Consider the following 24044-nt stretch of genomic DNA (forward strand, 5'->3'; position numbering starts at 1 on the left):
GACGTGGAGCCAGTGAGATCCACAACAGATCTTACCAAGAACAGGCAAGGCTGAAAAAAACACATTAGGAGCTCCTCATATCCCAAGGTGCAAGGTCCCAGGTGAACCCACAATCAAAAATGACAAAGCTTGTGAGAAAGCTCAGTATCATGACGTAGCCAGAATCAACCAGTGGGGGAATTCGCATTTTAGGAGTTACAGATAATGGAACAATGTAAACGGGACTCAAATGGTGAGTGTTTAAAACTGTCCTACGGAAGGAATGTCATCTGCAAACCAAGAACAGCGGTTATGAAATAAATCTAGTGTATTAAAAAAAAAAGAATTAGAAATCTTGGGTGTGAGAAATAAAACCAAGAAAAAAATAAAAAAAAATTTAAAAAAAGTTTTCCTTGATGGTTTTTAACTCTGGTTACAAATCATAATCACCCTCAGGCTTTAAAAAAATACTGATGTCCATGTCCTGACCCACACCAATTAAACTAGTAACTCTGGGAGCAGGACCAGGCATTGACATATTTTTTAATCCTCAGGATGATTATAAGATGATTCAATACTCAGAAGTACTTTGTTAAATACTTTACTAGAAACAGCTGAAGAGAGAAATAACTAATGATAATAACAAAAACTCTAGAAGACACAGCTGGAAACAGAGAAGTAGAAAAAGAAGAGAGGATGAAATAGTTAAGTCTCCACGAGGAGTTAAGGAGTTAATAGTTAGGTCTTCCTTCCAGTTAAGGAACACGAGGGCATAATGAGAGAAGTCCCGTGTGTATCTCCTAAGTGTGCCCGAAGGAGAGACAGGAGAGGACGGTGGAGACGAAAGGGTCGACCAGAAAGTGGTTAAATATTTTCTCCAAAGAGGAAGTATTTGAAAAGCCTTCTTGGGTGAGTAGATAAACAAAAAGAACCCAGACCTAGACACATCACAGGGAAAGGTACAGGGAAAATGCCAGAAGTGGATGTGGGCGGAGGGGAATGACACATCCCTAGCGCTGTTGTGTTTGTTATAAGAAAAAGTTTAAATGCCTGTTCCTGGTATGGTTGTGCTCAAACAAATACAAGGTCACTGACCTGCGATGCTGTCCTCGGACTGGCAGGCAGTGGGAGGAACAAGGCACCGTGAAAGAGCCCCAGGGAAGAGGCGACAGGCACCTGCTGGCGCCGCTGCGGTCGCTGTTGGGTAGTTTCAATAGTGCCGGGCTCCTTGTATCTGTGCCTTTTGTCTTGTCACTTTATAGGTCTTTTTAGAGTCCACTGGGGAATAGATTTATTTCCTTAAAATCAGGGTGACCTTGAGGCTTTCCTTGGCCACTAGAATTCACTGGACCTGAGGGTGGGCCGGTTCTAAGCCTAGGCCTCAGGAGGCCGAGCTTTCCTCCTGCATTTGTGCCTCTACTTTGCTAAAACACCCAGGCCACCGTGCTGGGGGTGAAGAGGTGCGGGGGGCAGAGCTGGCCACCCCAGCCAAGACTGAGAGTGACCCCAGCAGCGCTGACCCCTCTAGAGGCAGGAGGCGGTCAGGCCTGTAGGCCGCACAGGTGCCTTCCTGCTGGGACAGAGGCGGCCCACGGGGGCAGGACAGCTCCAAGCTCCAGAGCTCTCTCCTGTACCCTAGGAACCCGCTTGCTGCGCTGCCCGGAGCTCCAGAGGGTTCCTGTGGCAACCGCGTTGGTGGCACAAGCCGGGCAGGGTGGCGCAGCTGAAATCTCTTGCCCTTGAATAGTTGTCAGCTGCAGACTGAGCAGCGAAGGCCGCGAAGCCCGCCTCGCCCGCGGCCCAAGGGCGCGGCTCCTAAGCCAAGGGCGCACCCACGGCCCGGGCGGCTGCGGTGGCGGCTGAGGTGGCGGCTGCGGTGGCGGCTGCGGTGGCGGCGCCCCTAGGGGCCGGGCATCCCGCGTTCGCAGGCCCCCAGGAGCGTCCTGCAAAGGCGAGCTCGGGGTGCAGCCCCCGCGGGGTGCAGGGGGCCCGGGGCTTCCCGGGGCTTGAGGCCGCGCAGGTGAATCGCCCCCCGCCCTCGCCCTCGCACCGGGGCTTCGGGAGAGCAGAGCAAGGAAGGGCTCCGCAGGCCGCTCCCCGGGTGGGGGGGCCGTGGTTTGGGGTGCCCGGCGGCGGGGCCAGTCCTCACTGCGCAACGGGGCGGGGGCGCCCCGGGGAGCAGGTCGCGGGGCCGGTGGGGGGGTCAGTGGGCTGGGGGAAAGGGGGGTCGGGTGAGTGGGGGGGAGGTGGAGGGGTGGGGGGATTTAGGGGTAGGAGGTTTAGGAGTGGAGGGGTGGGGGGTGGAGGGTGGAGGGGGGGTTAGGGGTAGGGGGGTGGGGGGTGGAGGGCTGGAAGGGGTAGAGAAGGTGGAGGGGTAGGGGGGGTAGAGGGGTGGAGGGGTGGAGGGCTGGAAGGGGTAGAGAAGGTGGAAGGGTAGGGGGGTGGAGGGGGTGGACAAGGTGGAGGGGTGGGGGGCTTTCGGAGTGAGGGGTGGAGGGGTGGGGGGTTTAGGGGTAGGGGCTTAGGGGTGGAGGAGTGGAGGGGTGGGGGGTGGAGGGGTGGGGGGTTTAGGGGTAGGGGGGTGGAGGGATAGGGTGGGGGGTGAAGGGGTGGGGGGTTTAGGGGTGGGGGGTGGAGTGGAGAAGGTGGAGGGGTGGAGGAGTAGAGGGGTGGGGGGGGTGGGGGGTGGGGGGGGGGTGGAGTGGAGAAGGTGGAGGGGTGGAGGGGTAGAGGGGTGGGGGGTGAAGGGATGGAGGAGTGGAGGGGTGGGGGGGTGGGGGTGGGGGTTTAGGGGTAGAGGGGTTTACGGGCGGAGGGGACCCCGCATTCCCCCGGCCAGGGGTGGCCCGTGTGCTCTCCCAGGACCGACCCTCCCGACGGGACGGGCTCCCCGGACCGGCTGCCCCCGAAGCCCCGGGGTGGGGTGGGGGGCGCCCCGAGGGCCGCCCTTCGTGGAAAGGGCGCTGGCGCCTGGGCCCCGGGCCGGCCCGCGGAGCCCGCACGGCCGCGTGTCCCCCCCCGCGCAGGGCCGGGCGCCGGGCCAGGTAGGTCCCCTGTGGCCGCGCCCGCGCATCCTGGCCTCCGCGGGCCCCGACGCCACGCATCGGCTCCCCTGCTGCTCGGCGTCCCCCGAGCTGCTCTCGGGCACCTGCGGGGACCAGGTGCGGGTGCAGGTGCGCGGGGCTTGCCCCCCGGGGAACCGCCCAGGTGCGTCCCCAGCGCCCACCCACCTGGGCGCCTGCAGCTCACTCGCAGGCGAGGTTAACAGAACACAGTTCCTGGTGCGACACGGTCCCACTTCTCCCTAAGATGCCCCAAGACCCTGCAGGGAAGGCTCCCATTGTGTTAAGGCGCTGACAGCCCGAGCGGGCCCTGGGCCTGCAGGTGGGACGCTGCTGCCGCTCCCCGCCCTTGGGCGCTCCGGGCCGCAGTTTTCCCACCCAGGCAATGGGACTATTCATACTCCTTGCCTTCGCAGTACCTGCTTTTCCTTTAAAAACATAATAATAATAATCCAGATTAAGTCCTTAGCTCAAGGCTTGGCACATAATATATAGTCAATGTTGGTCAGCTATTTTTGTGATTATTTCTCCTATAAATAGCAAGGCAAGTATTACAGTCTTTGAGTTAAGTCTTAATTGGGCTACACAAAACCTTTTCAGAAGTAAAGTGTCTTCTAAGCAGAGCCTTTTGGTTTTCCGATTTCCTATCCAGAGTCCCGGGTTTTCCCTATTTTCCTGGGGAAATACAAGAGAACCTGACAAAGACAAACTGATGAATTAAAGCAAAGATACTCAGTAACAGAAAAACAAAGGCAGGATGATCAATTTTAATGTCAAAGAGATGGCACAGATATTAAGGGAAGACACAGTCCTTTTTGTGTTCATTAAAGACAACATCTAAATTGAAGTGTAACAGTAGGAAACAGAGATGCTAACAATTTTAGGTTCCTAGTTTTGTAGGCGTTTTCTTAAAAGTGACTCTCAAAATTGTACAAAATTCCAGCCTCACAGACCAGAGTGTGTCCCTGAAAACATATAAAGTAAAAACGGTTACAAGTATAAGGAAATTAAATAAACTAAGCTTTCGTATATTTGACTACAAATAGGTGTGAGCGAATATTTAACAACACAGGAAGACGGTCATGATACAGGACAAGGAAGAAAGAACAAAAACAAAACAAAAACACAGTTTCTAACAGAAGGGTATGTCCTGAGGTCAAATAAATTTGAAAAACACTCAAACCAGTTCCCCTTGGACATTCACTTTTAAAATCTTAATAACCATATTAAATAAAGGCTCTGAGAAACCCAAACCCAATCTAGTGTTTTCCACCACTTTTATTTGAGCATGGAATACTCCTCTTATCACCCATATTAAATTTCTATCGAACAATCTTTTATAGACACATTTCGGGATATGCTAACCTAAAAGTATTCCCATTAAAATCAGATAAACGAAAAAGGAAGGATAATATCAGCCACAGAATATACATTCCATATCTATGTAGATAGTATGTAAAAGGCTACTGGAAAGAACATCAAGTATTTTCACAGATGGCATTTTCCTTTTTAGATTACTAAAGAGAATCATTGGAAAAAATTTGAACTATGTAATATTTTAGCATCTATTAAAATATATTAAAAATCAACATTTCATATGATGTCTATAACATTTTAGAAAATATCATGAATGGGGATGCCTGAGTGGCTCAGTGGTTGAGCATCTGCCTTCGGCTCAGGCCATGATTCTGGAGTCCCGGGATGGAGTCCCACAGGGAGCCTGCTTCTCCTCCCTCTGCCTATGTCTCTTCCTCTCTCTGTGTCTCTTGTGAATAAATAAATAAAATCTTTTTTTAAAAAAAAATATTATGAATAAAAATATTTCATTCACAGTAATGAAAGACTTCACTATTTAAAAAATGACCTACCTTTCCACTTGGTTCACACTACCTCCTCTGGAAGACTTTGCCTGACCTGCTTTTCCCTGTCCCCCTGTCACCTTCCATGCTGTTCCTCTCTCTCTCTAACAGGACTCACCTCACTGGACCACAGTTATCTATCTGCTTGTCGCTTCCCCCTACCCCCACACACATACCTCAGCCCTGCCTGAACAGGGAATATGTTTATTAATTTAGCGTCACTGATCTAGAGCCCAGTGGCTGGTTAAGAGGTGCTCAACAGATGTTAATCTATTTAATTCATGAGCCAATTACTTGAGCCTCACAAAAAATGTAAATATCCATGTCTTTCAGGTCAATGTCTTTGACAATCTTTTTATCTGTTACCTGTCTACACTGCTCAGATTTTTACATTTAAATGTCTCCCCCATGGGGCACCTGGGTGGCTCAGTGGGTTAAGCTGTTAAGTGTCTGCCTTCGGTTCAGGTCATGATTCCAGGGTTCTGGAATCGAGCCCCATGTGGAACTCTAGGCTCAGAGGAGTGTGTTTCTCCCTCTGCTCCTCCCCCTGCTCATGCTTTCTCTCTCTCTCTCAAATAAAATCTTTAAAAAAATTAAAAAATAATAAAATCTCCTCCTCCAAAGCCATGAAGGGTTGGATTTTAGATTGAATGGAAATTACCACCTTATTTCTTGAAAGTTAGAAACTAAAAAATCAAAGAATCAGCAGTGTGAATGTATCTGGTAAGACGAGCATCCCTCAAAATTGTATGCATCACAGCGGAGCAGGGCTCAGCCAGGTTGCCTGGAAATGCCCCGGTCTCCTGGTCTACCAGGGGAAGGGCTGCATCAGTTCAGTTTCCATCAGGCCTTGGGTCTTTCAGGGCTCCAGGCTTGGTCTGTTGGCATTTCTCAGCCTCCCCTGAAGCTGCTGGCATATGGATTCAGACGGCCTGATGTCCGGGCCCCAGTGTTAATCTCCTGCCCCCCCCACCCAGGTCATGCCCACGGTCATTCTAATTCAAAGAGAAAGCAGCCAGGGAAGCTGGGTCCCTCTTCTGAAACAGAGCCCCAGGGGCTGGAACCCACACACCTGATGACAGGGATGTGTGACCTGCTTGGGCCTTCAGCCTGAGTCCCAGCCTGTCCAAGTGACCCTGTCTGGTTCTGCCATAGGCTTTGGCTCAACAGGCACAAACTATCAGCAGACCTGTGTCTGTTGGTTGCTGATGGAGTGGTACTCTGAAAATAAGTTAATTTTAATTCAGCAAAATTGTTTACATTATTTAATAGATGAGGCTATCCCCTCAAAAATTAAACTTTGCTTCTGAGGTATACTGAACTCAAAGGTTTGTCTTGTTTTGCTTTATTTTGTTTTGGGGGATAGGTATTTTGCACTAATTGTGTTTTATCTGAGAATTTAAAAGGGCTTTAAAAATGATGGAAACCATATTGTTCCCATTTTGTAGAAGGGAAAGTAGACTCGCTTCGGGGCACTGAGTTCAGACATTAATCACCATTAACTAAGCTAGATGCCTCTCTGTTGTGCATTCTTTTTTTTTTTAAATAAATTTATTTTTATTGGTGTTCAATTTGCCAACATACAGAATAACACCCAGTGCTCATCCTGTTAAGTGCCCCCTCAGTGTCCGTCACCCATTCACCCCCACCCCCCGCCCTCCTCCCCTTCCACCACCCCTAGTTCGTTTCCCAGAGTTAGGAGTCTTTATGTTCTGTCTGCCTTCCTGATATTTCCCACACATTTCTTCTCCCTTCCCTTCTATTCCCTTTCACTATTATTTATATTCCCCAAATGAATGAGAACATATAATGTTTGTCCTTCTCCAACTGACTTACTTCACTCAGCATAATACCCTCCAGTTCCATCCACATTGAAGCAAATGGTGGGTATTTGCCGTTTCTAATGGCTGAGGAATATTCCATTGTATACATAAACCACATCTTCTTTATCCATCATCTTTCGATGGACACCGAGGCTCCTTCCACAGTTTGGCTATTGTGGACATTGCTGCTAGAAACATCGGGGTGCAGGTGTCCCGGTGTTTCATTGCATCTGTATCTTTGAGGTACATCCCCAGCAGTGCAGTTGCTGGGTCGTAGGGCAGGTCTATTTTTAACTCTTTGAGGAACCTCCACACAGTTTTCCAGAGTGGCTGCACCAGTTCACATTCCCACCAACAGTGCAGGAGGGTTCCCCTTTCTCCGCAACTTCTCCAACATTTGTGGTTTCCTGCCTTGTTAATTTTCCCCATTCTCACTGGTGTGCATTCTATAGTCTCTCTTGTAATTTGCTTCGTAGGTGAACAAGGTGCAGAGCACTAGGCCAGAGTCTCCCTTGATAAATCACTGAGTGGACAATATTAAGAAATTATCTTTCTCCCAAAGGTAATGCCTTGTATTCTTACGATGAGCATCAATCTATAATAAATATACAATTAAAGGCAAAAAAAATTTAAGGTTTTTTGAAAGGCTTTTTTTGTGGGATAATTCACTCACAGGTAGTCATTTCTTAAGCACCATGTTTAGGAAGCTCATATATTCATTTTGACTCTAAGTAATTTAGAACTAGTTTGCTTATTCATGTGAATTCAGTGATACTCTACGGACCTTCCAAATATATGTTTTAATCAGATCATAGCAGATGCTTTATGCGTGAAGGGTTGCATATTAACCAAATAGCTCACAATTTTTACATATTCCATCTCACTTGCCTGTTTATTCAAGTTATTTGATTAATTCCTTGAGAATATTTTAGGTGCCTAGTAATAGCTTGTTGAGTGAGTGAAAGATATTAGAAGTTCAGTGAGATCAGAGGATCCAGTTTACAGGGCCAAACATTGCAGTAAGAAGTAGCTTCAAGCACACAACTCGAAGAAAATGAGGGCCCAGTTAGACCAGGCATGTTTCCCTGGCTCGGGCACTGAGAGGGCTTTGGTGGTGAGATATTCAGAGCAGAAAGACATGCTCTTTGCTATCTCTCAGGGGTGAGGCAATGCAGATGCCCCTGGGGCATTTGCCAACTCTCCCCTCACTCACTTCCAGGACATCATAATTGGCCCAGTGGCTACTAGAAAAAGCCCCTGAGAACAGTTAGAATTGATTTTAAAAAAAGTTTCAGGCTGAAGGAACCCTGAATAGCATTTTCTTTTATTCGGCCTTACATTTTGTCATGAAAAAAAAAAAAAAAGAAGAAGAAAAAAAACAGATGATACTATTTCTGGAAAGCCAGGATTTAGCTCATTTTTTTTTTGTTTTGTTGTTGTATTATTATTTTTTTTTTTTAGGCAAGTAATTATCAAGAGAGCATAGCCTTTTTTATTGTTCTAAATCCAATGAAGCAGATGCCCCTAATATGACCTCTGGAGGCCCGGCCAGCTGAGGCTCAGCGTGGCAAATCCCAGTGAATCCTCCATTGTCATAACCTCTGCCTGTCCCTGGGTCCCTCTCCCACTTCCTGGCCCCTTACCCTCTCGCACACATGCACACTCTCAAAACAGCTTCTTACACAGCCCCCGCCACTGAACAGGATGCTTGTCCAAACTAAGAAACCAAGATGTGGTCTGGCATTCCTTCCCGGCAAAAAAGTTCCAAACCTTTTTTAGGAAGGCAGAGCGTGTAGTGTATCCAGACATACATGCTAGTCTAGAGAGATGGATACCAGGCACTTGTTACCTCGTGCCTTGCCAGGACTTTCTATAATGTTTTTCCTTTCTATTTTTTTTCTCTTTGAATCTGTGTTTGATGAAAATGTTTGCTTAATCCCTTAATATTCCTGCCAAACAAATACTTGAGAAATAATGAAAGATTCTTGAGATTATCTACCTCATATATAAAGCACATATATATACACACACACTTACACACACACACATAAAAGCTTAAAATTACATATAAAACTTTAAAAATAATTATTTGGAGATGCTTTTTTTGTTTGAGGAATGTTTCATACAAGAGCACACCATTGTACAGAGAATCTACCCAGCAGAATCACTGAAGAATTTGGTGGATAGAGTAGATGGAGACAAAGTTGACATTTACTACTTAGAATTCCCACCCCAAGTACACTCAGGACACCCTCACTGTCCTATTCAGTCTCCAACTGTCATTTGAAGGGACTTCAACAAAGGACCATTCTGTGGAGAATGTCCAAGAGTAGAAAAGAAGGGCATCCCATAGCTCTTGTATTATTGATTTCAAACTTAAGCCTGGGGGGAATGGGGCAGGAACAAGATAATGTCCATCGACCATCTTGGCAGGTAGGGTTTATAGTGGCAAACCGAGTTGGGGGGATCCAGGCGGGTGAAGAGTCATTCCAGTAGGATCCCAGGGCTCAGGTCAACCAGGTCGAAAAAGCCAAGAATGTAAGGAACCAGAAGGTGAGTGCAAGGTGTGTCCTAAGGAGCACTGAGGGTAGCTGCTTCTGCCATCACGTCCAAAGGCAAAGTGTGGGGTGCAGAAGGATGACGAGACCAAGAGGCCAGGACACTAGGCAGAGGGAAAGCAGGAGGTGAGGTACAAATGAGAGACTGAAGAGAGAATCGAACACAGCAGCCTGAATAGGGAGGAGTCTGAAGCCAATGCTTGGCACTGGAGTCATTTGGTCTGGTTTAAAGTCATGGTGTCATGGAGAAAAGGTGGTCTATCAATCCCCCCCAGAATTCTCAATTTTCAACTGTTCTTGCCCAACTGTTATCAAACAGGAGGGTGGTGCCTTTCTCAAGTTAAGGGTGACTTTAGAATTTTAAAGGGGAACCAGGCTTTGGGTTGTGGTCAAGAACCTGATGTCAGCAAGGAAGCTGCTAGCGTAAAGTCTGAGCAAGTGAGAGAGGAAAAAACAAAGGTCCAGAGTTCCAAACCAGCATGAGATGTGGAAAAAATGAGGGAAAGAGGCCTAGGACAGAGTCATATGGTTCACACTGCAGGTGCTCTGGGTTCTGAATTAGGGTGAGGACACCTCCCTCTCCCTTATATTGTTCACTACCCTTTCCTCTTGAACTCGCTCTTTGGGTTAGCATGTGACACTCTCTTGGGCTGGTGCTGCCTTTCACATGTTCTTTATGACTTTGCTTTGTGGATCCCAGTTTCTCTACCTGAGCCTTGCATTGGACTTTCTTCAGAGCTTACTCCTAGGCCTACTACTCTTCTCACTCTGTATACTCTAGTGGGTGCTTTCATCCATGCACCGACTTTTAATTCCTAGTGATTTCCACACTTGTGTCTTCAGCCAGACTGCTGTACCCAATTCTGCACTCACACATCAATCTTCTATGGACTCAGAGTTACATATTCACAATTGAGCCCATCGCCTCTACTCTGCAACTTTATCCCTTTACATCCCCCATCTCAGGTGACCACATCCCAACCATACATGTGTTAAATCAGATATCTAGCACTTGTTCTTCGTTTCTCCCCACCTCCCTAACTCCTAGATCCAACCACCATTTGTCTGCTTCCATTGTTTCTATGTCCATTCACCTTCATCCCATGTCTCTAGAAATTCCCTCTACTATCATTCAGTTTCTGTTCCTAAGGAATTCTTACCAGTCCACCAACCTCTTAGGCGGACCTTCTATAATTTATCTCCACTCTATTACATAAATGACCTTGCAGGTATGAAAAAATGTCATCTTGCTACTCATCTGGTCAAAATTTTGAATGCTTTTGTATTACCCATGGGATAAAAGAAACCCATGGGATTCTTTTCAACATACCCAGACCCTTCAGGATCCAAGTCCTATAACTTGCTTTACCTTGTCTTCAAATACATCTCCTCCCCCACCCCAACGTGTAATTTTGTCAAATGGTATGAGACTCTACGTTTCCCATTCCTTCAGATTCATGTCTTTTACTATGCTACTGCATTGGCTTAGCATACCTTCCCTCATTTCGCACCTGACAAAACCCTCAGCCAGGACCAGCTACATAATTTGCAAGGCCCAGTGTAAACAAAAAGGGCTTCTTGTTTAAAAATTATCAAGAATTTAAAAATGGGGGCAGCCTGGTGGCTCAGCAGTTTAGTGCCGCCTTCAGTCCAGGGCCTGATCCTGGAGACCCTGGATCGAGTCCCACATCAGGCTCCCTGCATGGAGCCTGCTTCTCCTCTGCCTGTGCTCTGCCTCTCTCTCTCCCTCTCTGTGTCTCTCAGGAATAAATAAATAAAATCTTTTTTTAAAAAAAAATATTATGAATAAAAATATTTCATTCACAGTAATGAAAGACTTCACTATTTAAAAAATGACCTACCTTTCCACTTGGTTCACACTACCTCCTCTGGAAGACTTTGCCTGACCTGCTTTTCCCTGTCCCCCTGTCACCTTCCATGCTGTTCCTCTCTCTCTCTAACAGGACTCACCTCACTGGACCACAGTTATCTATCTGCTTGTCGCTTCCCCCTACCCCCACACACATACCTCAGCCCTGCCTGAACAGGGAATATGTTTATTAATTTAGCGTCACTGATCTAGAGCCCAGTGGCTGGTTAAGAGGTGCTCAACAGATGTTAATCTATTTAATTCATGAGCCAATTACTTGAGCCTCACAAAAAATGTAAATATCCATGTCTTTCAGGTCAATGTCTTTGACAATCTTTTTATCTGTTACCTGTCTACACTGCTCAGATTTTTACATTTAAATGTCTCCCCCATGGGGCACCTGGGTGGCTCAGTGGGTTAAGCTGTTAAGTGTCTGCCTTCGGTTCAGGTCATGATTCCAGGGTTCTGGAATCGAGCCCCATGTGGAACTCTAGGCTCAGAGGAGTGTGTTTCTCCCTCTGCTCCTCCCCCTGCTCATGCTTTCTCTCTCTCTCAAATAAAATCTTTAAAAAAATTAAAAAATAATAAAAGTCTCCTCCTCCAAAGCCATGAAGGGTTGGATTTTAGATTGAATGGAAATTACCACCTTATTTCTTGAAAGTTAGAAACTAAAAAATCAAAGAATCAGCAGTGTGAATGTATCTGGTAAGACGAGCATCCCTCAAAATTGTATGCATCACAGCGGAGCAGGGCTCAGCCAGGTTGCCTGGAAATGCCCCGGTCTCCTGGTCTACCAGGGGAAGGGCTGCATCCAGTTCAGTTTCCATCAGGCCTTGGGTCTTTCAGGGCTCCAGGCTTGGTCTGTTGGCATTTCTCAGCCTCCCCTGAAGCTGCTGGCATATGGATTCAGACGGCCTGATGTCCGGGCCCCAGTATTAATCTCCTGCCCCCCCACCCAGGTCATGCCCACGGTCGTTCTAATTCAAAGAGAAAGCAGCCAGGGAAGCTGGGTCCCTCTTCTGAAACAGAGCCCCAGGGGCTGGAACCCACACACCTGATGACAGGGATGTGTGACCTGCTTGGGCCTTCAGCCTGAGTCCCAGCCTGTCCAAGTGACCCTGTCTGGTTCTGCCATAGGCTTTGGCTCAACAGGCACAAACTATCAGCAGACCTGTGTCTGTTGGTTGCTGATGGAGTGGGACTCTGAAAATAAGTTAATTTTAATTCAGCAAAATTGTTTACATTATTTAATAGATGAGGCTATCCCCTCAAAAATTAAACTTTGCTTCTGAGGTATACTGAACTCAAAGGTTTGTCTTGTTTTGCTTTATTTTGTTTTGGGGGATAGGTATTTTGCACTAATTGTGTTTTATCTGAGAATTTAAAAGGGCTTTAAAAATGATGGAAACCATATTGTTCCCATTTTGTAGAAGGGAAAGTAGACTCGCTTCGGGGCACTGAGTTCAGACATTAATCACCATTAACTAAGCTAGATGCCTCTCTGTTGTGCATTCTTTTTTTTTTTAAATAAATTTATTTTTTATTGGTGTTCAATTTGCCAACATACAGAATAACACCCAGTGCTCATCCTGTTAAGTGCCCCCCTCAGTGTCCGTCACCCATTCACCCCCACCCCCCGCCCTCCTCCCCTTCCACCACCCCTAGTTCGTTTCCCAGAGTTAGGAGTCTTTATGTTCTGTCTCCCTTCCTGATATTTCCCACACATTTCTTCTCCCTTCCCTTCTATTCCCTTTCACTATTATTTATATTCCCCAAATGAATGAGAACATATAATGTTTGTCCTTCTCCAACTGACTTACTTCACTCAGCATAATACCCTCCAGTTCCATCCACATTGAAGCAAATGGTGGGTATTTGCCGTTTCTAATGGCTGAGGAATATTCCATTGTATACATAAACCACATCTTCTTTATCCATCATCTTTCGATGGACACCGAGGCTCCTTCCACAGTTTGGCTATTGTGGACATTGCTGCTAGAAACATCGGGGTGCAGGTGTCCCGGTGTTTCATTGCATCTGTATCTTTGAGGTACATCCCCAGCAGTGCAGTTGCTGGGTCGTAGGGCAGGTCTATTTTTAACTCTTTGAGGAACCTCCACACAGTTTTCCAGAGTGGCTGCACCAGTTCACATTCCCACCAACAGTGCAGGAGGGTTCCCCTTTCTCCGCAACCTCTCCAACATTTGTGGTTTCCTGCCTTGTTAATTTTCCCCATTCTCACTGGTGTGCATTCTATAGTCTCTCTTGTAATTTGCTTCGTAGGTGAACAAGGTGCAGAGCACTAGGCCAGAGTCTCCCTTGATAAATCACTGAGTGGACAATATTAAGAAATTATCTTTCTCCCAAAGGTAATGCCTTGTATTCTTACGATGAGCATCAATCTATAATAAATATACAATTAAAGGCAAAAAAAATTTAAGGTTTTTTGAAAGGCTTTTTTTGTGGGATAATTCACTCACAGGTAGTCATTTCTTAAGCACCATGTTTAGGAAGCTCATATATTCATTTTGACTCTAAGTAATTTAGAACTAGTTTGCTTATTCATGTGAATTCAGTGATACTCTACGGACCTTCCAAATATATGTTTTAATCAGATCATAGCAGATGCTTTATGCGTGAAGGGTTGCATATTAACCAAATAGCTCACAATTTTTACATATTCCATCTCACTTGCCTGTTTATTCAAGTTATTTGATTAATTCCTTGAGAATATTTTAGGTGCCTAGTAATAGCTTGTTGAGTGAGTGAAAGATATTAGAAGTTCAGTGAGATCAGAGGATCCAGTTTACAGGGCCAAACATTGCAGTAAGAAGTAGCTTCAAGCACACAACTCGAAGAAAATGAGGGCCCAGTTAGACCAGGCATGTTTCCCTGGCTCGGGCACTGAGAGGGCTTTGGTGGTGAGATATTCAGAGCAGAAAGACATGCTCTTTGCTATCTCTCAGGGGTGAGGCAATGCAGATGCCCCTGGGGCATTTGCCAACTCTCCCCTCACTCACTTCCAGGACATCATAATTGGCCCAGTGGCTACTAGAAAAAGCCCCTGAGAACAGTTAGAATTGATTTAAAAAAAGTTTCAGGCTGAAGGAACCCTGAATAGCATTTTCTTTTATTCGGCCTTACATTTTGTCATGAAAAAAAAAAAAGAAGAAGAAGAAAAAAAACAGATGATACTATTTCTGGAAAGCCAGGATTTAGCTCATTTTTTTTTTGTTTTGTTGTTGTATTATTATTTTTTTTTTTTAGGCAAGTAATTATCAAGAGAGCATAGCCTTTTTTATTGTTCTAAATCCAATGAAGCAGATGCCCCTAATATGACCTCTGGAGGCCCGGCCAGCTGAGGCTCAGCGTGGCAAATCCCAGTGAATCCTCCATTGTCATAACCTCTGCCTGTCCCTGGGTCCCTCTCCCACTTCCTGGCCCCTTACCCTCTCGCACACATGCACACTCTCAAAACAGCTTCTTACACAGCCCCCGCCACTGAACAGGATGCTTGTCCAAACTAAGAAACCAAGATGTGGTCTGGCATTCCTTCCCGGCAAAAAAGTTCCAAACCTTTTTTAGGAAGGCAGAGCGTGTAGTGTATCCAGACATACATGCTAGTCTAGAGAGATGGATACCAGGCACTTGTTACCTCGTGCCTTGCCAGGACTTTCTATAATGTTTTTCCTTTCTATTTTTTTTCTCTTTGAATCTGTGTTTGATGAAAATGTTTGCTTAATCCCTTAATATTCCTGCCAAACAAATACTTGAGAAATAATGAAAGATTCTTGAGATTATCTACCTCATATATAAAGCACATATATATACACACACACTTACACACACACACATAAAAGCTTAAAATTACATATAAAACTTTAAAAATAATTATTTGGAGATGCTTTTTTTGTTTGAGGAATGTTTCATACAAGAGCACACCATTGTACAGAGAATCTACCCAGCAGAATCACTGAAGAATTTGGTGGATAGAGTAGATGGAGACAAAGTTGACATTTACTACTTAGAATTCCCACCCCAAGTACACTCAGGACACCCTCACTGTCCTATTCAGTCTCCAACTGTCATTTGAAGGGACTTCAACAAAGGACCATTCTGTGGAGAATGTCCAAGAGTAGAAAAGAAGGGCATCCCATAGCTCTTGTATTATTGATTTCAAACTTAAGCCTGGGGGGAATGGGGCAGGAACAAGATAATGTCCATCGACCATCTTGGCAGGTAGGGTTTATAGTGGCAAACCGAGTTGGGGGGATCCAGGCGGGTGAAGAGTCATTCCAGTAGGATCCCAGGGCTCAGGTCAACCAGGTCGAAAAAGCCAAGAATGTAAGGAACCAGAAGGTGAGTGCAAGGTGTGTCCTAAGGAGCACTGAGGGTAGCTGCTTCTGCCATCACGTCCAAAGGCAAAGTGTGGGGTGCAGAAGGATGACGAGACCAAGAGGCCAGGACACTAGGCAGAGGGAAAGCAGGAGGTGAGGTACAAATGAGAGACTGAAGAGAGAATCGAACACAGCAGCCTGAATAGGGAGGAGTCTGAAGCCAATGCTTGGCACTGGAGTCATTTGGTCTGGTTTAAAGTCATGGTGTCATGGAGAAAAGGTGGTCTATCAATCCCCCCCAGAATTCTCAATTTTCAACTGTTCTTGCCCAACTGTTATCAAACAGGAGGGTGGTGCCTTTCTCAAGTTAAGGGTGACTTTAGAATTTTAAAGGGGAACCAGGCTTTGGGTTGTGGTCAAGAACCTGATGTCAGCAAGGAAGCTGCTAGCGTAAAGTCTGAGCAAGTGAGAGAGGAAAAAACAAAGGTCCAGAGTTCCAAACCAGCATGAGATGTGGAAAAAATGAGGGAAAGAGGCCTAGGACAGAGTCATATGGTTCACACTGCAGGTGCTCTGGGTTCTGAATTAGGGTGAGGACACCTCCCTCTCCCTTATATTGTTCACTACCCTTTCCTCTTGAACTCGCTCTTTGGGTTAGCATGTGACACTCTCTTGGGCTGGTGCTGCCTTTCACATGTTCTTTATGACTTTGCTTTGTGGATCCCAGTTTCTCTACCTGAGCCTTGCATTGGACTTTCTTCAGAGCTTACTCCTAGGCCTACTACTCTTCTCACTCTGTATACTCTAGTGGGTGCTTTCATCCATGCACCGACTTTTAATTCCTAGTGATTTCCACACTTGTGTCTTCAGCCAGACTGCTGTACCCAATTCTGCACTCACACATCAATCTTCTATGGACTCAGAGTTACATATTCACAATTGAGCCCATCGCCTCTACTCTGCAACTTTATCCCTTTACATCCCCCATCTCAGGTGACCACATCCCAACCATACATGTGTTAAATCAGATATCTAGCACTTGTTCTTCGTTTCTCCCCACCTCCCTAACTCCTAGATCCAACCACCATTTGTCTGCTTCCATTGTTTCTATGTCCATTCACCTTCATCCCATGTCTCTAGAAATTCCCTCTACTATCATTCAGTTTCTGTTCCTAAGGAATTCTTACCAGTCCACCAACCTCTTAGGCGGACCTTCTATAATTTATCTCCACTCTATTACATAAATGACCTTGCAGGTATGAAAAAATGTCATCTTGCTACTCATCTGGTCAAAATTTTGAATGCTTTTGTATTACCCATGGGATAAAAGAAACCCATGGGATTCTTTTCAACATACCCAGACCCTTCAGGATCCAAGTCCTATAACTTGCTTTACCTTGTCTTCAAATACATCTCCTCCCCCACCCCAACGTGTAATTTTGTCAAATGGTATGAGACTCTACGTTTCCCATTCCTTCAGATTCATGTCTTTTACTATGCTACTGCATTGGCTTAGCATACCTTCCCTCATTTCGCACCTGACAAAACCCTCAGCCAGGACCAGCTACATAATTTGCAAGGCCCAGTGTAAACAAAAAGGGGCTTCTTGTTTAAAAATTATCAAGAATTTAAAAATGGGGGCAGCCCTGGTGGCTTAGCAGTTTAGTGCCGCCTTCAGTCCAGGGCCTGATCCTGGAGACCCTGGATCGAGTCCCACATCAGGCTCCCTGCATGGAGCCTGCTTCTCACTCTGCCTGTGTCTCTGCCTCCCTCTCTCTGTGTCTCTCATGAATAAATAAATAAAATCTTATAAAAAAAAAAAGAATTTCAAAATGGCAACAGTAGAGTATCAAACCAACCACAGAGCCTGGATTCTAAGCGAGGGGCCTGGATCATATCCTCATGCCCATAAAGGTAGCCCAGTCCTCAGCTTCATTTTCTCTTCCTCTGAATTTCTTCCTATTTTCTCCATAAGATTTGGACCTCTCTTCTCTTTTCTCACTACACTGCACAGATATGTCCATTCTACCGTTCATCCTGTGGTATCTTCATTTTTGGTGTGCATCTTTCCTCATTAGGCTGTAACTTCCTGACGCAGAAACTGGGCCTTAGTTAAAGTTGTATATTCAGCGTCTAGCACAGGACATGGTAGAGTTGGTCCTCATGATAGATTTGTTGACTGATCGCACTCACTGGTCACTGAGCAATCCCACTTTCTACAACTTCTTTTTTGTGGGATGGTGTTGTCATCTCTTTGCTTTGTTTCATTTTATATTCACTGATTGGTCGGTCAGTTGCTCACTTGATTGGTCTTAGGAACAGTTCTAAAAGACCTATGTTCTAGGAACAGTTTTAAAGTTCTTAGGAACAGTTCTACGTTCTTAGGAACAGTTCTAAAAGATGACTACCACAATGGCTCAGTGTCTCTGGAATTTCTAGAGATATATACTTAAAAGAGCCCCTATCTGTAACACGGAATAGTTTTTGCCATGGGCATCGGAAACAAAATTGAATGACAGATAACACATCATCTTTCATTTATATTTCCCTTTAGGGATTTTGACACATGCATTATAAGTTATATTTTTCAAGTAATCTGAAAATGTACTGTGCTTCCAAGTTATCCTACTGCATTAAAACTCAGAAAAAGGCTAAACTTCTTCAGCTTCTCTATTGTAAACTTATCCTTAAGAGTGACACTTGTGATTTCTTCCCTCTCCCACCCTCCAAGTATCATTCTTCAAAAGATAGTTCATCCAGAGGGCAAACATACAGAAGATAGATGCAGAGCCTCTTGTTGAAGCAGAGGTGGAGTTGGGGCAGGCAAAGCATTTGCTTCTCCATCCTGGCTCTCCCCATCTTCTGCCAAGCAAGTAGTCTTGAAGAAAGAAAGAAGAGAGTATTTTATATATATATTTACTTATATATATTTATTATTTATAAATTTGTATATTTATTATATAAAAATTTATTTATATATTTATTATTTATATTATTTATTATATATATTTATTTTGTATTATTTATATATATAATACTCCCTTCTTTAATATATATGTATATATACCCATAAATACATATAAAAATAGTATATATACACACAAATTTTATTTATATAAATATATACGTAAAAATAAAATATACACACATACACATATATACATGATACTTTTTTCTTTTTCTTTTACTTTTAATAACAATCCATCCAGGACCCAATACAACAGTCTAAACCACCAACTTGAGTTTAGCTAAGTCTACTCATCTAGGCAGACTTCCTGAGTAGAAAATTGGGTTATTACTGTGTGACATTTCTAAATTGCAGCGTTGGGCATGGAAGCGGGCTTAGTCATCAGGGGATCTGACATCCAGGTGTCATATCTATGCAGCTATTGAATCTTCATGATAGTTGATAGAGTCCATAGAGGACGGGCTGTTTAATCTCAAAAGTTTCTAAGTTTGAAAAAGGCCTTTAAAGGGTCTTACAAATGCCAAAGCAAACTCTTTCCCAGTGATTGCACATTCAGAAATCCATCTGAAAACAATCATCCAAAACATGGACTAAATATCCATTACATAATTATTTATATTCGCCTAATATTGTAAACAAGTGTTCAACACTGTGGAATTATTAGCTGTACTGCAAGTGATGAAATCACATTTGATGGGCTATCGCGCAGCTATTAAAACTGATGTTTATAAAGAGCTTTTTAAAACTTGGGAAGATGTTTACATTACAATGCTAAGTGAATTATGCAGCTTCCACAACGTATGTGCCATATGATCTCAATTATTTCTTACATGTACAAAGAAATGAAGATAAAACATATATAAATTTTAACTCTGATCTTTTTTTTTTTTTCTCTGAGATTATAGGTGATTTTTTTTTTTTTTTTTTACTCTTCTGCTGTCTCTATTTTTTCTGGTAAGCACATCGTTTTCCTAATAAGAAAAATATAAGACCTTTCTTTTAAACATGGCATCTCAAGCCAGCCCATGACTTCGCCTTAGCCCTCCCAGGCATGAACCAACATGACATTGAGAACAGAAGGGCACAAAGCCATCTAACAAGATGGGTGGGTCAGCTAGAACCTGAGCTAACAAAATTCACGGAGAAACTTGAAACCACAAAGCCCAATTTGCAGAAGAATGGCAAAATGGAGCTTACTCTTCAAGAAAAGTGAAAAAACTCTTAGTAGATTACCAGTTACAATTTTGTTATGCTACTTTCTAGAAGCCAGGAGAAGCATCCTTCTTTGTTTAACAAGACGGGGTGAGGAGAGCTCAGAGGCTAAATCTGTGATAAAATGCAACATTTCAATGTGGCAAACATAGCAAAGAACTAAAAAATGGTCAACTTATTTGGTTGTAAGTTTCAGAGATTCATTAGTTGAACTAAAAGGACTATTTATTAGGGACACATATGGAGTGATAAGGGATACAGCATCTCATGGAGAGTGAAAGAGGAAGAGCGGGTAGCAAGGATCTATAATTAGAGCAAATTTCAAGGACACTAGATCAGAAGGGGACTTTGGGTCTGAGGCTGTTCTAAAGACTGCAGCAGCAAGAGTCCACATCTCGGTGCTGGTGCTCCTGTATTCACACAACTCAGAACCCCTGGGCATCTGTTTTTTTTCCTATTCTGGTATCATACCTTATCTCATATGTTTTCCGAACCACGTATCTTCTGCTTCCATCCCTGGTCAGTTGATTTTACATATGGCTCACAATGGCCATCCCAAATTTCCACAACTACATGGCATTCTGTGAGCCTTGACTCTCATTGAAGAGAAGCCAAGCACCTTAGTGTGTCTGTTTTACTAGATCAAGAAGGAGTTGCAGTGCCTCAGCCCTTCTACTTACAGTAAACCACTTTATAAGCCTCTGATACACCTACGGGTTCACGTGTTGTCTCCTTGTCCATGAGACATATCTTCTACCTGAAACTGCCCCCTGGGAAGGACTCTTGGGCTGAGCAGATTCGCTCAGAAGGGAGTGGAAGAGAAAGGATATAACATAGAGAAGGTGCCTAAGACTTTATGCCTAAAAACTCTGTGAACAGCCATTGAATGAGGAAGGATTCAGTTTGCCTGATGAACATTTAGGGTAAAGAATACTGTTTCTGGAAGGTTGGCATGTCTGCCTAGAGTTAAATCAGTATCGTCAAGCCTACAGAACAGAATGGCTATATAAGCTAGTTTGTACCTATTCGTTAATAAAGGCTTAGGAATATTTTTATGCACAGAAGAAAAAAGATACACAATTTACATATTTAGCTGGGAAGCAGACCACACTCCTGATCCTTTATTGTATTTCACACAGACATACTCTTCCTTCTGTTATCAGGCTATGAAAGGGAACGGTAACATCTCACCCGCGACAAATTTCTTAAGTAGAATTTTGCCTAAACACAAGTTACATTAGTTACTCAAGACATTGATGCTACTTGTTCAGAACCTAAATAAAATAATGAGCTTCCTCCTTCTCCCCCTGACTACTATGTAGATTGCTTTGGGCAAAGTTATAAGCAAAAAAAGCGTAGAAATCTTGCCTTTGGCATCTGGATGTCTGTGTTGAACTGAGAGTCTGGAATGAAAACAGTTGAAAGGAAAATATGGCCTTAATGGGAAAGCCAATGCAAATTTCGCAAAAGAAATATTCTCTAATGGCCCTTTTCATGGCAGGATCAGCTGCCTCAATGCCCTGTAGACTCTATGATTCCATTAATCTCATGGCTTGACAAGAAATATTCGTATCACAGTTTGATGTTTGAAGACTGGAGGAAGGATATAACATTTATCGAGCGCATGCTACAATAGTGGGTCTCAATCATTATCTCATCTAAACCTCATAAAAATGCTAGGGGTTGGGTGTGATGATGGCAATGTCTCAGGAAACGCAGCCTTAAACCTCGCCTTAAAAAAGCCTAGTCGGGCAAATTGGAATTACTGTTCCTTGCCTCAACTTGATCACCGCAGGTTCATTGTAATTATCTGGATTAATACTAAATACTACAATTCTCATGAACTCACAATAGAGTTGGCATCAAGCTGTTCAGAATACTGTGGTGTGTGGATTATATGCTGATAGGACTGGACCTACCTAGTGAAGGGAAGAAGGGCAGGAGCCTGATGAGGAGCTGGGAAGAGGACATTCAACACCACAGGTGATCAGAGCAGGGATTTTCACAGACGGCACCACGTTCAAACAGCGACAGGCCCTGCTCTGCGGCAGGTGATCCAAGGGTCCTGTTCTCGCTACCCTCTCTTGTAAAGGCCTCAATCTATTTCTGGCCCTGATTGCCAGTTTTATTTTGGTCATCGATGCCTATTTGTTCAGAACCCCAAATAAAGTGATGGGCCTCCTCATATATTTGAGCAATGCATGAACAGTGGGGAATGTCATTCTCTCCCATTGTGGCTATTCTCTGTCAAATGTCTGCGGAGGAGAAGAAAATGAAGCCTCTTCTTTGCACTTGCGTGGTAGGAGAGGTCTCATACATATCCTTGGTTTGGGGCAGGAAAGAGCTGACTTCAAGGTTGAGTGCTACTTGACTTTTCCCCATTTTTCAGGAACTCTTCATTCGCCCATTGTTTCCTGCACCCGTAGCAAAATGCCCCATGCCAGGCGAAGGCAAGGCTCATGTTTCCATACTCACTGCCTCGTTGGAATTTTGCTGCTCATTGTTTCACAGACACATACATGGAAGTCCCCCACCTATTTTTACCTCTCAAAGTTCAAAATGACAGGAGTGGTGAGTAACAATAATGTGAGTCAGCAGGGCCACCAGCCAATGAGTTAATGACGAGTGTGTGCAAAGAAATGAAGTATTCACCTGATGTCTTACTAACGTGTGAGCTGAAAGAAGAGAAGTTTCTGGGTCCAGGAAGATATTCAAGGTCGGTGTCCGATCACATGGGCCAAGCAGAAGGGATTCGGAGGAATGGGCCCTCAGTGAGTGAAAAGGAGCAAATGAGGGAACCCTGGGTGGCGCAGCAGTTTGGCGCCTGCCTTTGGCCCAGGGCGCGATCCTGGAGACCCAGGATCGAATCCCACATCCGGCTCCCGGTGCATGGAGCCTGCTTCTCCCTCTGCCTGTGTCTCTGCCTCTCTCTCTCTCTCTCTGTGACTATCATAAATAAATAAAAATTAAAAAAAAATTAAAAAAAAAAAGAAAAGGAGCAAATGAGACTCAGACTGAGCAAGAACGTCCGTGGAGAAATACAACCTGTGCCTTGTATAGCAAAGTTCAAACTGAGCAGAAAGAGTCAAAAGGAAATTTTCTCGGATGGTCTCCACCGGGTGTGACGTGTGGGTAGGCAAGTGGTCGTCAGACTTGAGCGTGCGTCAGAATCAACTAGCTCTGAGAACCATTGGGTTAGCAGATTCACCAAGCCGCATGGTTGGGAGACACAGGTTATCCTGGGACGGTAGCCACGCGTCCTCTGGCTGTGGACACGCTTGTGCCGACAGATGGCCAAGGCCGCCCACTGCAGGACATCACCCCGGCTTCCGATTTGGTGGAGCTGGTTTCTTTAGGTGAGCTCGAGGATCGCAAAATGCATCATGTGGTCGTTTTGTCTTTATGTCTCTGCTGCTTCCCACAAAAAAAACATAAGAAAGCTTATAATAAATGATGTATGTATTTAAAACTTGAAATGGGAAATGAGAGAAAACATGGGAAAAAAAAAAAAAAAGGAAGCAACATCTCAACCCCAAACTGCTAGGGAATCTAAGAACAAGTATTCATCTTAGCCCTGAATTTGTAAGTAGTGGAGGTCAGAATGGGGACTCTGATGGGTCACATAATTCTCAATGCCCATCTGTAAAACAACTCCTCAGAAAAGCCCATTTGTTTGGCATTTTAAATAATGAGGAAGAAAGAAAGGGGCAGCTTGGGTGGGTGGTGTCACATGAACAATTTTTTTTAAGTATGTGAGGTGGAGGTAGGAGGCGTACGTGAGGGATGGTGAAGAGCCTGGCCGAGGTGAGGTGAGAGCTAATTTGTGGATGAGTGAGCAAGAGCGTCAACACCCAACAGGTAGCCCTCATGTTCTAGAGGCCCCAGGCTTTCACGCTCTTCGCAGAACCAGACTTGGTTCCAAGAGCCAAGGAGAAAACAAAGGCTCCTGAAATGTTGCCACATCCCAGGGCAAACCAGACCGACTCCTGTGAGGCCTGGCATCAGGCGGCTGTAGGAAAGCAGCAGCTGATTCCAGAACGGGGGCGCAGTCCCAGCTCCAGCTAACGGACAAGCGGGATTCTCCTGGATCTTGCACCAAGTCACCTGCCCTAAAAGGGCACCGAAGCACTTGTAAAACGCCCAAGGAACACAGGCCTCCAACCCTCCTGCTCTGCCCACGGGGTTTCTGAGGTGTCTCATGGCTCCGGTTCAAATTCCTGTCATACCGTCAGAGTTTCCAGACGACCGGGATATTTGGCTAAGGCCGCCCGGTACATCTTCTGTCGAGGGACTCTCCCCTGCCAGGAAGGGTGGGGTGGCTCAAATGAAAGACTCCAACCGAGTCCTTTCCATTCCCACTTCTGTGGTCCCCCCTC

At 44.9% G+C, this 24044-nt stretch overlaps 1 long non-coding RNA gene across 1 annotated transcript in view; it reads left to right on the forward strand.

Moving 5' to 3' along the window:
* Positions 1 to 757: 757 nt before the first annotated feature.
* The window catches only part of LOC121471832, a 32627-nt gene continuing 9340 nt past the window's right edge, over positions 758 to 24044 (forward strand). The window contains exon 1 of the long non-coding RNA XR_005982712.1: positions 758 to 888. This is a non-coding gene — a long non-coding RNA (uncharacterized LOC121471832). The remainder of the gene's footprint in view (positions 889 to 24044) is intronic.

This window comes from Vulpes lagopus, chromosome 11 (genome assembly GCF_018345385.1).
Source record: "Vulpes lagopus strain Blue_001 chromosome 11, ASM1834538v1, whole genome shotgun sequence".
Taxonomy (NCBI): Eukaryota; Metazoa; Chordata; class Mammalia; order Carnivora; family Canidae; genus Vulpes; species Vulpes lagopus.